Source organism: Mizuhopecten yessoensis, unplaced genomic scaffold, assembly GCF_002113885.1.
Source record: "Mizuhopecten yessoensis strain PY_sf001 unplaced genomic scaffold, ASM211388v2 scaffold9157, whole genome shotgun sequence".
Lineage (NCBI taxonomy): Eukaryota > Metazoa > Mollusca > Bivalvia > Pectinida > Pectinidae > Mizuhopecten > Mizuhopecten yessoensis.
Genome location: NW_018407907.1, coordinates 1,191,197 through 1,206,087, shown reverse-complemented (window position 1 = coordinate 1,206,087; position 14,891 = coordinate 1,191,197). Strand labels below are relative to the sequence as shown.

At 35.7% G+C, this 14,891-nt stretch overlaps 1 protein-coding gene across 1 annotated transcript in view; it reads left to right on the top strand.

Annotated features, from left to right (window-relative positions):
- LOC110457457 (ATP-dependent RNA helicase DDX1-like) overlaps positions 1-14,891 on the top strand; it is a 266,330-nt gene that overhangs the window by 146,550 nt on the left and 104,889 nt on the right. The gene's annotated exons all lie outside the window — the stretch shown is intronic.

The window sequence follows — 14,891 nt, the reverse complement described above, 5'->3', positions numbered from 1 at the left end:
GGGGGGGGGGTTACTTTAGCAGAAACATGCTTCTACTGAGGTAGACATCTACTGTGGAAGAGCTTTTAAAGATGATAATTTAGTGCTTGTACAATGGATAGGGTGCCTCTACCCTTGAAAGAAGGAGTTCAGCTGAGGAGACAGGCTATTGACGGAGGGACTCTGCAACACCAATACCAGATTCTGTTTTGCTCATACTCATTCATCTCTACATATCTTAAATGGACTTGCCCAGTCTTTGATATGGTAAGGTTCAAGTGTGACTTGAGGGGTGAATTGGTTAACAGAAGAGGGGTTTGTTTCTCCAGTAGGGTCATGCTTTCACAGAGAATGAAAGAGACTTCTAATGTTGATGGGCTTTTGTTGACGAGACAAGCACTTGCAGTTGGGAGAGGTTACGTGTTTTTACCAATATTCACAACATTACGTCGAGGAGACCTGAAAGTTTGGCCTTTAATTAACTGTACTTGAGTTTATTTATCTGATTGCGTGTGATATTACTTTAACCAACAACTTTTTGTATTGGTAAAATAATCAATGAAATCATGAGTTATTACACAAAATGTTAACAGTTCATTGTAGATTTCAAAATATTTCCGAAATTCACGAAAAATTTACGATAAATGGTCACGACCCAGGACTGGTTTCAGATTATTCTTGTGTATAGATTGCACACCCCTTTACTTGATATAATCATTTTTCTCTAAAAAAGTGTGCACTATGCGTGAATATTTACATTCTGTATGCTTAGACCCATTGACAAAAATTACATTCATAAATGCATAACACAGGTGTTCATAGAATCTCAGCACGTGGGAACTGATAGTAACCTGATCACACTGCGTAGTAATACACTACAAAAACTACTCACTCGGAACGACCGACCTAGATGCTTAATTCTTACATCTTAAAATATTATTGAACTGTGCTTTGTGAAATATCCACGTATTCACGTGTCCTGTGCTACAAATAAACATTGAATATGGAACTACATTTTGTTGTGTTATTGTTGTTGACGGTTGCTAAGATCTCTCACGATAGTGTCACATTTCCCCGCGAAAAAACACTGTTCTCGCCACTGCGTTGCACCCGTGTATAAGCAGGAACAAACCCTGTTTATTTGTTTTATTCGTTGTTATATCGATCCACTGAAAGGATTCGTCAATGTAAATATAAGGAATGATATTTATTTTTTCAACATTTATGAGGTCATAACAACAATGGGTTTTTGGACATATTTTACATGAATCGCTAACGCGATTCATTCAATATGTCCATAAACCCATTGTTGTTATGACCTCATCAATGTTGAAAAAATAAAAATCATTCCTTAAATATTTACGGTATTACAGCAAGGTACTAGGGTCTCCTACCGAAGAACAGGAATGCAATACAAACAGAGAGAAGGGTTAAATAGACTGCTGTGTATTGACTGGTGACTGTTACGGGATTCATTGCCGTCGGTAACATGATAGACATAAACTCATTCACCCCTGAAATTTAAATGAACTATTCCAACCTTTGAATAGGAAGAGTTCAAATGTGTCTTCAGGGGTGAATGAGTTAATGAGTAAGCTATGTTGAAGAAGCGAACTATCACATTCCAATGATAATGAAATAATTTTTTGGCAAACATGGAACCAGAACCAGAACCCTATACCACACATCTGTATTTTAGCTAAGTGTCACCACAGACGTAACGTGACACTCAGCGAGAGTTGTCCTTAAGGTGAATCTGACATGGTTTGCCGTGTGAATAAGACAGATGGATCGAGACCTGAGAAATCGTGGCCGTAGCATTAAGGACCATTTTATTCATCGGCACGATATCTTTTCTGTGACACAAAATCTTTTCCACCACACATGATTTATTTTGATTTCCTTAAATTAAAATTGACAGATGGAATATTAAAAACAAAAGTCCAACCTGCATGAGAAACAACCTCTATTAAGAGACCACGTGTTTTTTAAGAGACCACTCGCAGAAAATTCCCTATTGAAGTTAAATATAAGAACTTCATTTATTTTAGAACAATTACGAAACAAGTTATTTCAACCTATATTAATTATCGTCCTTGTTTGCCGGAATGGAAGCACACACAGTGTCTTAAGGTGGGCGGAAACCAGAGAATTCAGTGAAAACCGTAATTTCAGGACAGGTGTGACCTTATACCTTTTCATGTCCGAGTGATGAATTAAACCCCGGACGCCTTGGTGAAAGGCGAGTGCGTTATCCACTGGGCCACCTGGCCTCCCGGGCCCATTGAAATTATTTTCATGCTAACTGAAACTGTGACTGAGACCAGTTTTAAAACTCCCCTTTGCAGTTGTTTTCATTGCTGGCTGGCCCTGTGTTAGGGGACCACCTGCAATATGAGACCACTTCGTAGTTCTCCCGACGGTGGCCCCTGAATATAGATATATGACTCGACAGTATTAGAAACACAATTAAGTATTTGTGTAAGTTACGACACAATGTAAACATGTCCTAATTAATAACGCCACCTTTAGGTCATGTGACAAGCTGATTTGCACTAAATGGTGTAAAACGTCACAAAGGCAACATTTTTTCATCTGACAGAGTAAACTTTTGTGTGGAAAATTGATTAAGTAGATCCTGTCTAATAATTTAACACATTCATGTTTCTCTATATATGCAGCAGCTCTCATTGAGTTTATTCTACAGCAAAACTTTCACATATGCCCCTTGTTTCATTTGCCACTTCGTTTACCGCCAACATATTTCAATGTTTCTTTTTTCTTGTTTTCTTAAGAATTCCTTTATACATTTCCCTCAATTTATCGCCAAACCCCTTTAAACCACCAAAATTTCTCTGGATAAATGGTGGCGATATAACAGGGTTTTACTGTACATAAAATCATCATTGTACCTCTGGTATGACGTATGACGTAAATGGTATGACGACGTAGGTCTGCATCCCATTCTGTCGTGATTCAGTATCATTGCTCTAGTGGCTTCATGTCAAAACAGATTGTGATCAAACTTAATACAGAGGTCAGGTATTTATAAGCATTTAAGCATGCAATATGAATGCCAACTGGATAAAGGCAACTTCAATGAAGCGCACTAGCTTTATTATTAATCATTATATTTGGCATATTTGGAATCTGTTTATCTCATAGAAAATTCAATTACACTTACTATTATTTAGCATTTAGTTCAAATTATGTATGTACCGTGTATGCTTGTTCAATGAATAGAACAGCCATCGCCCAGGGAGGGTCAGTGGTATCCAACGTAACATGGCATTCATAGCCTATAGGAATGCCAACTGAATTTGGTGGAGTTATATATATAATGGCAATGACATACGACGGTAAATATTCTGGAGTGCAAAAGTCAAGGTCACTTTCTATTTATAGATACTAGTGGAACAATGACACCAAATTGGCTTGAGAGTGCACGTGGGGGCATTCATATTTTTCAGACTTTAATAGGATTTTTTCTCTAGGAATTCCTTAAGTGTCCTGGAAACACCCCCACCCCCCCCCCCCCCCCCCCCCCCACCTCNAATATCCAGATTCAAACTGTAAGCATATTTGACTGTTACTCATTGAGAGATAGTTACGACTGTAACATAAAGTTCTCACAAATTGATAACTTCTATTTCCCCTTTCCAGTTAGACTTACCCTCATTAGACTAGCAATTATTATTGTTCCCTACGATCGACACCCTGATCAACCAACTCTGCCCTGCGGGAAGATTTACCTTTTGGGATGTGAACTAGCCTATACCTATAGGTGTGAAACGTGAACAATGTACCGCAATTATCAGTTTGTAAGTTCGTCTAATTATATTTAATGATGTCTGTCAATGATCAAGGCTTCAATCTACGTTTTGATTTTCATAGATGACAGACAATTACACAGAAATAAGAAATACAAACACAGAAGTACACACAAGTACTTTGTACTCAGAAACGTCTGCTGACCTACCTTTGCGATGCGGTAATGGTTGACAGCGCCGCACTGTGTTGGAAGGGTAAAGAATGCCATAGCGCATCAAAATATTTCTGGGGAGAACACTGGCAGCAGTCCTCTTATGTTAGCACTTTCCACGCTTTAAATATTGCACTAAATTATGAAGACATGGTATATTGTTTGATCCCTATTGGATGCGCCAATTCATAAATTTGCTAATCTGTTAAAACATTTGATAATGCACTAAAATTGAACGAGTGCACTAACATGTATATATATATATATACAAAGTGTCTTTTTCTATCAGTCATGTGTATGTCCATTAGTTCAACTTATCATGTTACAACTATGGAAACTGCTATTAACAGCATATCGCCAAAGGTACTATGTATTAATTAATTACGTCCCGTCTTTACAACATATCCCTCTTCCGGAAACCAAAAGAATTGTATGGAAGACAATATGATGTACCAACGTGAGCGAAGCAGCCATGTTGGTATATCCAATTAGTGTCTATTAGGTGGCGTGCACGACAATCAGCGGCATATCCGACTTCTGTCCTAACAGCCGTCTGTAAGGTAACGACGCTGTTTTTCTCTCTCAGCGGCGGTGTCAGAACTGCTCGCACTTCAAATTGTCACCAGACCAGCCGATTGTGTGCAGCTCAGAAATTGTAGACTGGAGCAATTCATAGCTGACCTTATTTAAGCCCTTCTCTGGTAAAGTACACACACGATCGTAATACAGAGACGGTGATTACAGGGTGTGACAATTGCGACACATCCGACCATATATGTCCTATATGAACGCTTTTGTTAAACCAATTAATAATAACCCAGATCGATTTTATTTTCTGAACATTTTTTTTTTTTTAACCCATATGAAAGAGATCTAATTGATAATGTCAAGGTGCTCCGGACCCTCCTGTAGGAATGACCCAGTCAATTTTACTTTCTGATTAAATTAAAATATTGATCGCATATGAAAGAGATCTAATTGCTAATGTCGAGATGGTCTTGAACCAAGGAGTGACATTTTATGTCTGTTATACTTTCGAATTAATCAAAATGTTTACAATTTGATTTAAAAAAAATCATTTTAAGAAAATTGGTTTTCATAGAAATTGTGGGTCTGAAAGAGGTTATCATATTGATTAATTTAAAGGAATTGTAATTAAAATAAAGTGATCATCATGGATGTTGTTGTGAAAAAAATATATATATAATTTCTTTTATTTCTTTCTGCATTTACAGTAAAATATATTAAGCAAAACATAATTGTTGAAACAGGATTTGGAAGCACTCGTAGTTTTAAAACTTTTTTAAATCCATAAAAAATAATTTGAATGTGAAAATGGTGTAGAGAGAAGAAAAATGTTCATAAACAGTTGGGGGAGAATTAAAACTGCTTTATTTACACACAATTACAGAGAAAGATAAGCTTGTAGAATTGATAGCTCAAAATGTTTGAGTGTTACAGGAAATTGGCCTTTGTGCTGTTAAAAATATTCATTGGACTGTCAAATATTCATTAGACTGTCAAATATTCATTAGACTGTCATATATTATATTCATTAGACTGTCATATATTCATTAGACTGTCATATATTCATTAGACTGTCATATATTCATTAGACTGTCATGTATTCATTAGACTGTCATATATTCATTAGACTGTCATATATTCATTAGACTGTCATACTGAATTGAAGTTATCATGATTGGAAATGACTTCCAGAGGCCCAGTCCTCCTCTCACCTGAATCTGTTTAAGAAAATTGTTTTTGTGTTTTACCTTCTATTAACAGCTATGGTCATTAAAATGAAGTGCCACCGGTTTTGGTGATGGAAGAAACCCAGAGTGCCCAGTGTCAAGCATAAAATGTACCCGCCTACCAAAAAGGATCTCGATACTTTCATACCTGCATAAAATATATCGCCTCCCCCTACTTATATTTTTGGAATAATTTGATTTAAAAAAAAAAAAAATTGTGATGTAGATTTAATTTGATTGATTTTTTTTTCAACTTTTAGATAATTGGTTCCATCAGGTCTGGGTACGCATAAAAAAGTACCATACCCTATCGAAAATCTTAAATTTCAATAGAGCTCAGAATTGAACAGGGCGTTACAGGACAGCCACTGACCAGCGGCTAGTACCTGGTGATGCCCCATGTAGGCCTCTAACCCGCAACTCAGTGGCCTGGTGAAGGTCTAGTGATCGTAGACGGTCAGACGCCTTAACCACTCGGCCAACTCACCGTGGCCCCGTCCTGAATCTACATTTAGAAATTGCCATGTTGTATCTAAAAACCAAATAATACAATATTTACAGAGGTATGATACAAACTCAAAGAACAATTATGACAAATTACTACAATTTTTGGAATAATTTTATTTAAAAAAAAATAAAAAAAAATTGTGATGTAGATTTTATTTGACTGATTTTTTTTCAACTTTTGGATAATTGGTTACATCAGGTCTGGTTATGTATGAAATGTTTTATGTATATTGTTGGTGTTTAAAGCAGCATGTGTCTCCTTAAGTCTGGCACGTACACGATCCATCTTCACACTGTCTGCAGGTATTTCGTTAATATCGGGTAATAAGGTTAGCTATGTGTTCTATTAACATTGATTCACGTTATTGCACGTTAAAACACATCTGGAGCCGGAGCTTCTTGGCCATAGCCACACTTCACTGATAGTTTCGCTACAGTGCTATTTATCTATTTGTGAAATCTCGTAATAATTTGTTTTTTTATCTGATAAAGATGGAAGACTTTCCATTGTAGTTTTTTATAAATACACTTGTCAAAATTCTTAGTCTCATTTTTAGAAATTTCACGTTAAAATGTGTAGTGTTACTATTGTAATATATTACGTATTTTCTACTAGAGTGATGGGTCTTTGTAAGATAGGCAAGGGTGCATTTACGGACTCTGTACTGTGCATGGAAATTGATTTTAAGGCAATATTCAAGCAGAGTAAATGGCTAGATGATCAGTTATACCTTAATTTTCAAAATTTCATCAGTCTGAATAAATATAATTATGCTTTGAAGCAAATTGATGTGTAATAGGCCGAGAAGTGCAACAAAGGTTACTTGTGCCTGACTGCGGCGGATCGAACTGGCGACCCACGATTTCATAGCCAGATGCTCTACCACTGAGCCATAAGGGAATTCCCTGAAACTGCATAGGGGCTCTGACACTGTACAATGCAAAAACATTATGTGTCATTTAAAGGGCATATCCGCTCAATTACCTGTGGTCGCCAAGTCAGCGATATCTGAGTAAAAGTTCTGATGTTTTTCGTTGTATTTTTCAAACTGTAAACTGCTTTTTTCCCCAATAATTACATTCAGCTAGCCTTTGAGGGATATATTCATTTCTTAGATCAAGCTTCGAAAAACAAATTCAATCGATTTACAAAATGTTATAATGCTGAATATAGCTTAATTTCAACGGAAAAATTCAAAAGAGCACTGACCAGCTATTTATTGGTAATTTTATTTGTACAGTGCACTTAAATAAATGTTCTGTGTACTTTTTTCCATGTCAAAGTACTTTTCCTACATCAGCCAGGCCAATGTAAGAAAAGAAAAATTCACAAGAGACATGTCTTACAAGAACCACTTCCTAATTTGACGCAATTCCAGTAGACTAATGGGTTAAAAACACACACAAAAAACTCGAGAAATTGCTCATTAAAAACCTTTAGTTTTAGAATACATGGACAACCTTTTTAAGCAGATTTCATCCCTGAAATTTCATAATGAACTATTCAAACCTTTGAATTGGAGGAGTCCAAATGTGTCTTCAGGGGTAAATGAGTTAATATTGTTTGGGTAAATGAGTTAATATTGTTTACATATATGCCGTGAATATCTAATGATGAATGATGTCATAATCCCTTGGCACATGTCTTGTAACGGTTAGAACTGTTCAAGAACGTTAAACTTTGAGTAAAAAAGAAGCTGCGGTTGCCGAGTGGTAAAGGCGTCTGACATTCTGCTACCATAGCCCTCCACCACTTGGTAGTGGGTTCGAGACATATATGGGGCATGCGGAGTCGCCAGGTTCTTGCCGTAAGTCAGTGGTTTTTCTCCCTGAACTCGGCTATCCTCCACCACCAAATCTGATACATCCTTAAATGACCATAGCTGTTAACAGGACATAAAACATGAACAAACCAAACCAAATTGAGCAAAAAGAAACAACTAGCCATGATAATCATAGATTATCACACTGTGATTTCAGGGTTTGCTGTGTGAACAACTTTTACATGGCGAGCACTGTGGATAAAATCAATTGACCTCTGTAGGTGGTCTCAAGATTTTATCCATGTGCAATAAAAGTCTCCTTCGAAAGTCAACTTAATACCATATCTACCAAATGTTTTGGTTAAAATGATCATCATGATCCTCAGTCTGTGTCAAACACAAACAAACAGAAGATGTTTGCGGAGGTATACCGAGAACCTTAAAACTATGTAAAAAGATTTTTTTAAAACAGTTTAATCACCATTAGCTTCTTTATCTGTACATTTATACTTAAAATGCTGTTGTTATCCGCACAAATGTTGTTTTTCATATCTTATAATGATAATGAATCAAAGGTTCTTTTATACCGCTTTATCACAACCTTATTCGTAGGTCGTCTCAAAGCAGTTCACAAATTATTATCCCTTGTTATAAGGCCTTTTCAACCAGCCAATATCTTTATCAACTCCCTGGGGACCATACGGCCTGTGCTGACATTTGGGGTTACTGAGAGTATGGAAGGGACCATATGGTACTGAAAAGGACCTGTTTTCATGTTTATTCATTATCAAGCGGGGTAAATTGAGAATTTTTATCCTGACATGATCACCTCAAATAAATATTGTTTGAAATTAAGGAATTGATACATCATACTTAATTATGATGCTTGCCTACTTATATTGCTTCAGTGTAAAGAAAGCGCTATTAAAAAATTAATCTTCAAATTTAATGCCGCTATTATCATTGGGTGATGTGATTTTATAAAAAATTCTTTCTTAAACACATTTGATTAAGCACAAAACCGTCTTCTTGCCTGCGGATTATTGATCAAAATTTTATTTACAAATTAAAATGTGAGACAGACGCATCTAGCTATATTTAGATCGGTCTGTAGTACGGAATATACCTGGATTCTTTTAATATCGGAATTATTGACAAATTACGTTAAGGAACTGTTTCTCTTCACTTTTGATAAAAAAAAATATGGCTTTGAATATGGCAATATAATTAGTGTATTTCTGCCTCGCAATTATAGAGAGATTATCATTAGGAACAAGGAGAAACCCTTAGTACATTCGTGGATTAGAATAATGGTTCAGTATCAGAATAGGATTTCACAGTTAAATTTTACCTTATCGTGATCGCCAATATACTGATATATATCACAAAAAAACTTAATACAGTGAAGCCAACCTTGTTAAAAAATGCCATATAAAAATGGAAATAATAATTTGTATGGCAGCATTGCAATATTTGGTATATTCTAGAACCCAGGTATTTATCGTAGAAGAGTCTGTCACGTTTTTTTATACAGTACGTCAGGTCTTGAAAAGTTCCTTTTCCTGTTAAATTTGTGTTATTTTCTCTACGTCGACTCATGGACAAGTATGCAGTTGTTCGTCTTTTTGGGAGTAACAACATTTCAGGAATATCTCCCAAATGTGTGGAAAAAGTATTAACGAAAAAAATATCAGGAACGGTAGTAGAGTATGTATTAAGCTCTTCATGATTGCTTTATAATCAGAAATCTAAGGGATCTTATCTCCATGGCGGAGATAATTTTGTAAAAAAAAAAAAAATATGATAAATTCATTTCTTTTGTATTGTACTCTTTTCTATAGTAAAAAAGGGGAAGCAACTCAGAAAAAAATTGCCAGATAAATTGGAACTCTTTTTCATTGGTAATAGAATCAAAACCCATTGCTTTGAATGTCAATGTTAAAAGTTGTTCTAGAGAATATACAAAGGGCTCTGTTACCTTGTTATCTTTTAAGGATTTATGACGTTTTGGGCTTTTCACAAATAAAATAAGTTAATCCGATCCGTCCTGGTCCAACAAAAGCCCAGCTAATTACGTGGCTGAAATTCAGTATAATCTAATCATGACTGGGGTATTACATTGAAACCACAGATAATAATATAAATGTCAAAGAATATTCCTTTTTAATCATGTTCTTCTCGTAATCATATCCTTGCGCAAAAAAGTTTTGTATTTCTTTGTGCCAAAGAAAATGAATCCTCTAGGATGGTCTAGTATAAAAGGCCTTGAGGATTTGCAATAAATGAAGAATGGATGAAATCGTGCATTCTGGGTGCAGTGCTTGGGGGATGAAAACAAAAATTGAATGGTCCAGAATTAATCATCACTTTGCAGTGAAATTATTGCTGAGTGATATAATATTAAATATATATCAATGTTGGTTAAAATTATGCTGAAAACTGATATAATCCTTCATCATAGAGGGGTACAGGTTAAGTTCATGTCATGACTGGGTTGTCCCCCTTTTTGACAGGTGTTGTGGCCTTTTAAAGTTGCACTGCCGCTAGATTTTGACCTTTTATGATGACTTTCAAACTTTGATCCCCTGTCATTTTATGAGGGGGCATAGGGTGTCATCCCGTCTTGTCCTAGTAATTGTCCAATCCTGTTGCAATCCAATTCATTGTCATGAATCTATCGACGAATCATTTCTGAACAGTTTTTTATCAAAGTTAATACAAAGGTCAAGTATGAGAATGCCTTGGATGTGTTCGTATTTCAGTGTTCCAAGGTCAAGGCCAGGGTCACTATTGCTGTTTAAAATGTCAACCGCAGGGGCATGGCATGTCTAACAGACGTTTTCTAGTTGACAGAGTTATGGCCCTTGCTCTTGAAGAAATATTACTGTAAACATTGTTCTTTAGAATTTATATTTAATCTTTCTATTTACTGTTGCTTGTGATGTATCGGAACATTCTGTATAATTTCAGTTCAATATTTGTCAATTTTTGGTTTTCTGTTGCAATTCACTTGAACGTTTTTGCTGTTTCCATCTTTTACGGAAAGGATCTTTCTTCATTTATGAAAATCATTTCACTCCTTTTTGCACTTTGGATCACAGTGACTTACAGAAATAACTCGAGGCTGAAGTCACTGTGAGATAAAATTGTGGAAGGCAAGAAAATTAATTTAGTACCCATTAATGGACATCACCCTGGACATTTTGTTGTGGTCAATCTTCCAAATATAACCGATGGTTTTCTTGTTGTGATGGTGGACTATAATGTTAATCAAACTTTCGTTAATTAAATTTCAAATTGTTCGAAGATATTCTGTAAAACCTTGTGTCTTTAGACAATTTGAAAATTAGCTAACTTGAGATAGAAATAAACATGATGACAAACCACCACTCATTGAGGAACCTCTATTTCTCATATATTTACACTTTTTCAAGTGTGAGCATTATCTTCGTCTCCCCCTTAAGCCGCTGTCACATCTTACGGAACTTCAAGACCGTAGTAACATGGCACTATGGTTTACCACAGTCAGCTACTGTCATCCCCCACTACGATGAACTAAGTGCGTGACTGTAAGAGGTGACCGTGGCTTTAAGGAAACCAGTTGCATGACATATCAAAAATGTTTTAACGTCATGTCAACATTGCAAAAACAGTTATGTCAACGATGCATTAAAAGTCAAGTTAACGATTCATTACAGTCATGTCCATCGATGATGCATTGTCGTCATGTCAACAACCCATTAATGTCATGTCAAAAATGCATTAAAGTCACATTAACAACCCATTAATATAATGTCAACAATGCAACAGGACTAACAGAGTTTAAAAAAAATAAAATTATAATAACTCACCCCTTTGGGAGTGAGATTAGGGGACAAGTTGCCAAACACTCAACAGACCTCGTGTTTGGCAACTTGAGAACCTTTCATTGGTCAATCTGATCTTCAACTCATTCCCAAGGGAGTGATAGATTCTATTTCTCCCTAGCTGTCCAATATCCCAATAGTAATTTACCCTACTATAAATATAGCTATAAATTATTGGGATTACCTGACCATTTTGTTTTATTTAGTAGACTTTTCTAAAAAAAAGGAGGAAATAATTGTTCAGGCTATGACTTGTTTGCTCCGCCTAACTAATTACCTGTGTATGCCCCGCCTCCCACCCCCATATGTTAAATGAACCAACTTCTGATTTATCCTACCCACATGATACAGTAATGGTTTACGAACGTTTCAAGTTTCAATTTTTGCTGCCGGTCAGTGCTTTTGTTAGGACAATAGTATCCTCCCTCTGGGTGACTTTTAATCAAGTCTGGTCACGTTTTGTTCAACAAATAAATCTATTGAAACATTCATGCCATTGTTGTAATCTGTTTTTGTTTGTTATCATGCGAACCTAATGTCCTGAGGTTCGTGTTTGACTTGCCATGCGTGTTAATTAGGATATACATAATTGGCTCGGTTCAATTTTCTACAGAATACAGCAGACATTATCACGATATCTGTAAATATATGAGAGTAATTAATCTCTAACCAAATACATTATACCAAGAACGAGAATGCACCATCCCTACCTTAAGGGGGAGTGGGGAGAGAAAAACAGCTCCCTGATTTCGTCCCCTCTGACGGGAAAGAAACGGCTAATGGTTCTTTCCTGGGGATACTTTCAGATGGGGGAAAAAATTACTTCTAACCTTGTAATTGTAGGATGTATGATTTGATAGGCATTTTGATTGACAGATAAATCATGGCACTAGGCATATGATTTTAAGCACTCCTTATCTTGCTTGCAACTAATGGATTTCTCAAATTTTCAAAAGAAGATATGAACAAACTGTATTAGAATTTTGTTGTTGTTGACAATTTTCAATATTTCTGTTTGATAAAACAGACAATGTCATCAGAATTTCAAAGACAATTAAACTAGAAGTGTAAAAAATATAATAGATTTGATGTTTGAAACTATATTGAAAGGATGCATGCATTCTTTGTAATGTTGTTTTTGTCCTTGAAGCCTTCGTTTGATGTCTAATTCAGATTTAACTGTACATGTACATTGCAGTCAGTCTGGCCCCACTTCTATCAGGCATTACAAATCTTTTCTTCTATGTTGACATTTAAGCTTGGATTTAACGTTACTTGAGATTTTCTGTGGATTTGACACTATACTTGGGAATTTCTTCTCCTTTTAGGTTTCCCATACATAAAGCACAGCTTGAGTTTTTCCTCAGCTTTGAGTTTTTCCATTGAATTAAAATTACTAGAGATTTTCCTCAGCTTCAAGTTTTTCCATTGGTTTTTATAAACTTCACTAGAGATTTTCCTCAGCTTCGAGTTTTTCCATTGGTTTTTATAAACTTCACTAGAGATTTTCCTCAGCTTCGAGTTTTTCCATTGGTTTTTATAAACTTCACTAGAGATTTTCCTCAGCTTCGAGTTTTTCCATTGGTTTTTATAAACTCCACTAGAGATTTTCCTCAGCTTTGAGTTTTTCCATTGGTTTTTATAGACTCCACTAGAGATTTTCCTCAGGTTTTGAGTTTTTCCACTTGTTTTAACATTACTAATGCTTTTCAATTCTTTAAACAACTTCTTCAGAATAACCATTAGAGGCCCAGGGTGATGATACTTTGCCTTTAGTAACCTGACATGGAGTACCATCAATCATACCTCAAATGAATAACCTTGACCTACTTTCAAGGTCACAAGGGTCAAATGAGTTAAAGGGCTGGTTGTGGTTTTACATTGTTTATTATCCTATTCACAGCTCAGGTCATTTAAGGACATGCCTCCATGTGTGTAGTGTATGCGTCCTCGAATAAATAACCTGAAGTTGAATTACTTTCAAGGTCACAGGCATCAAGTGTATTCAAACCTTCAAACAACTGTTGATATTTTATCCAAAACAAATCATCAAAGTGATTGTTACACATTGGTTAAATGGCATTGGATTTAATGCAAAGTGTATTAAAACAAAGAACACATTTAGAGTTGTTTTAACCTTGAGTTTCCATTTCTCCGGCATTGCTAAAACAAAAAGTTACAGAGCCATTTGATCATAATTCCATATGAAATCTAATTAAGCTATTAGCTAGTATCACTGTAATTGCCTTTAGATTTTATTAAGTAGGTTATTCAGTTGCTGATACAGAATAATAAAGTACCTTTTCTCCGGTTGTAGCTGTTTCGGTGGAATGTGTTATGTCCCAAGTGGATTATATTTATTCTTGAAACCGATCCGAGAAATTTTATGTTCATTCCTTACAGTAGGATGTTATTGCAAATAATGTTTCAATTATAATTACCATAACTTTTGTCTGTATAACGGTATTCAACACTTGCTCCCAATTTCTTTGCATCTCAATATAAAAAAATCAGTTCCAGTTATCTCACTTTGATAAAATAAAATAAAAATATACAAGATTTGATTTAAGGCCCTATCTAGCTAGAATAAGCAACATACTCTAAAGCACTTTGCAGTACATAGATATAAAATTTATACAATCAATAAGATGAACATATACATTAGTCAATACAATTTTGAGGAATTTACAGGTGCTGCCTAAATATTAGCTGCTAACTACTAGTCGTATGTCACCTGGCTAATATCTCCCTGTGTGTGTATGTGTGTGTGTGTGTGTGTGCGTGTGCTGGAGATGTATTGTGTTTTGTTTGTAGTGAGACCTTAATTTAAACGGCATCTTTTATAGTGCTACCTCACTTGAATGCTACAGCACAGATACCGCGGAGTTCTGTGGGATTCCATATGTACAGCTACCCCGGCCACCTGCATGGAAACCACTTGGCCAATCAACCCATAATTCATAAAATGTTTGGCATTTGGACAGTTTCCTATTAGAGCCTCTTCTTGTTGACAAATATTTGAAAAATAAACTTATTGGAA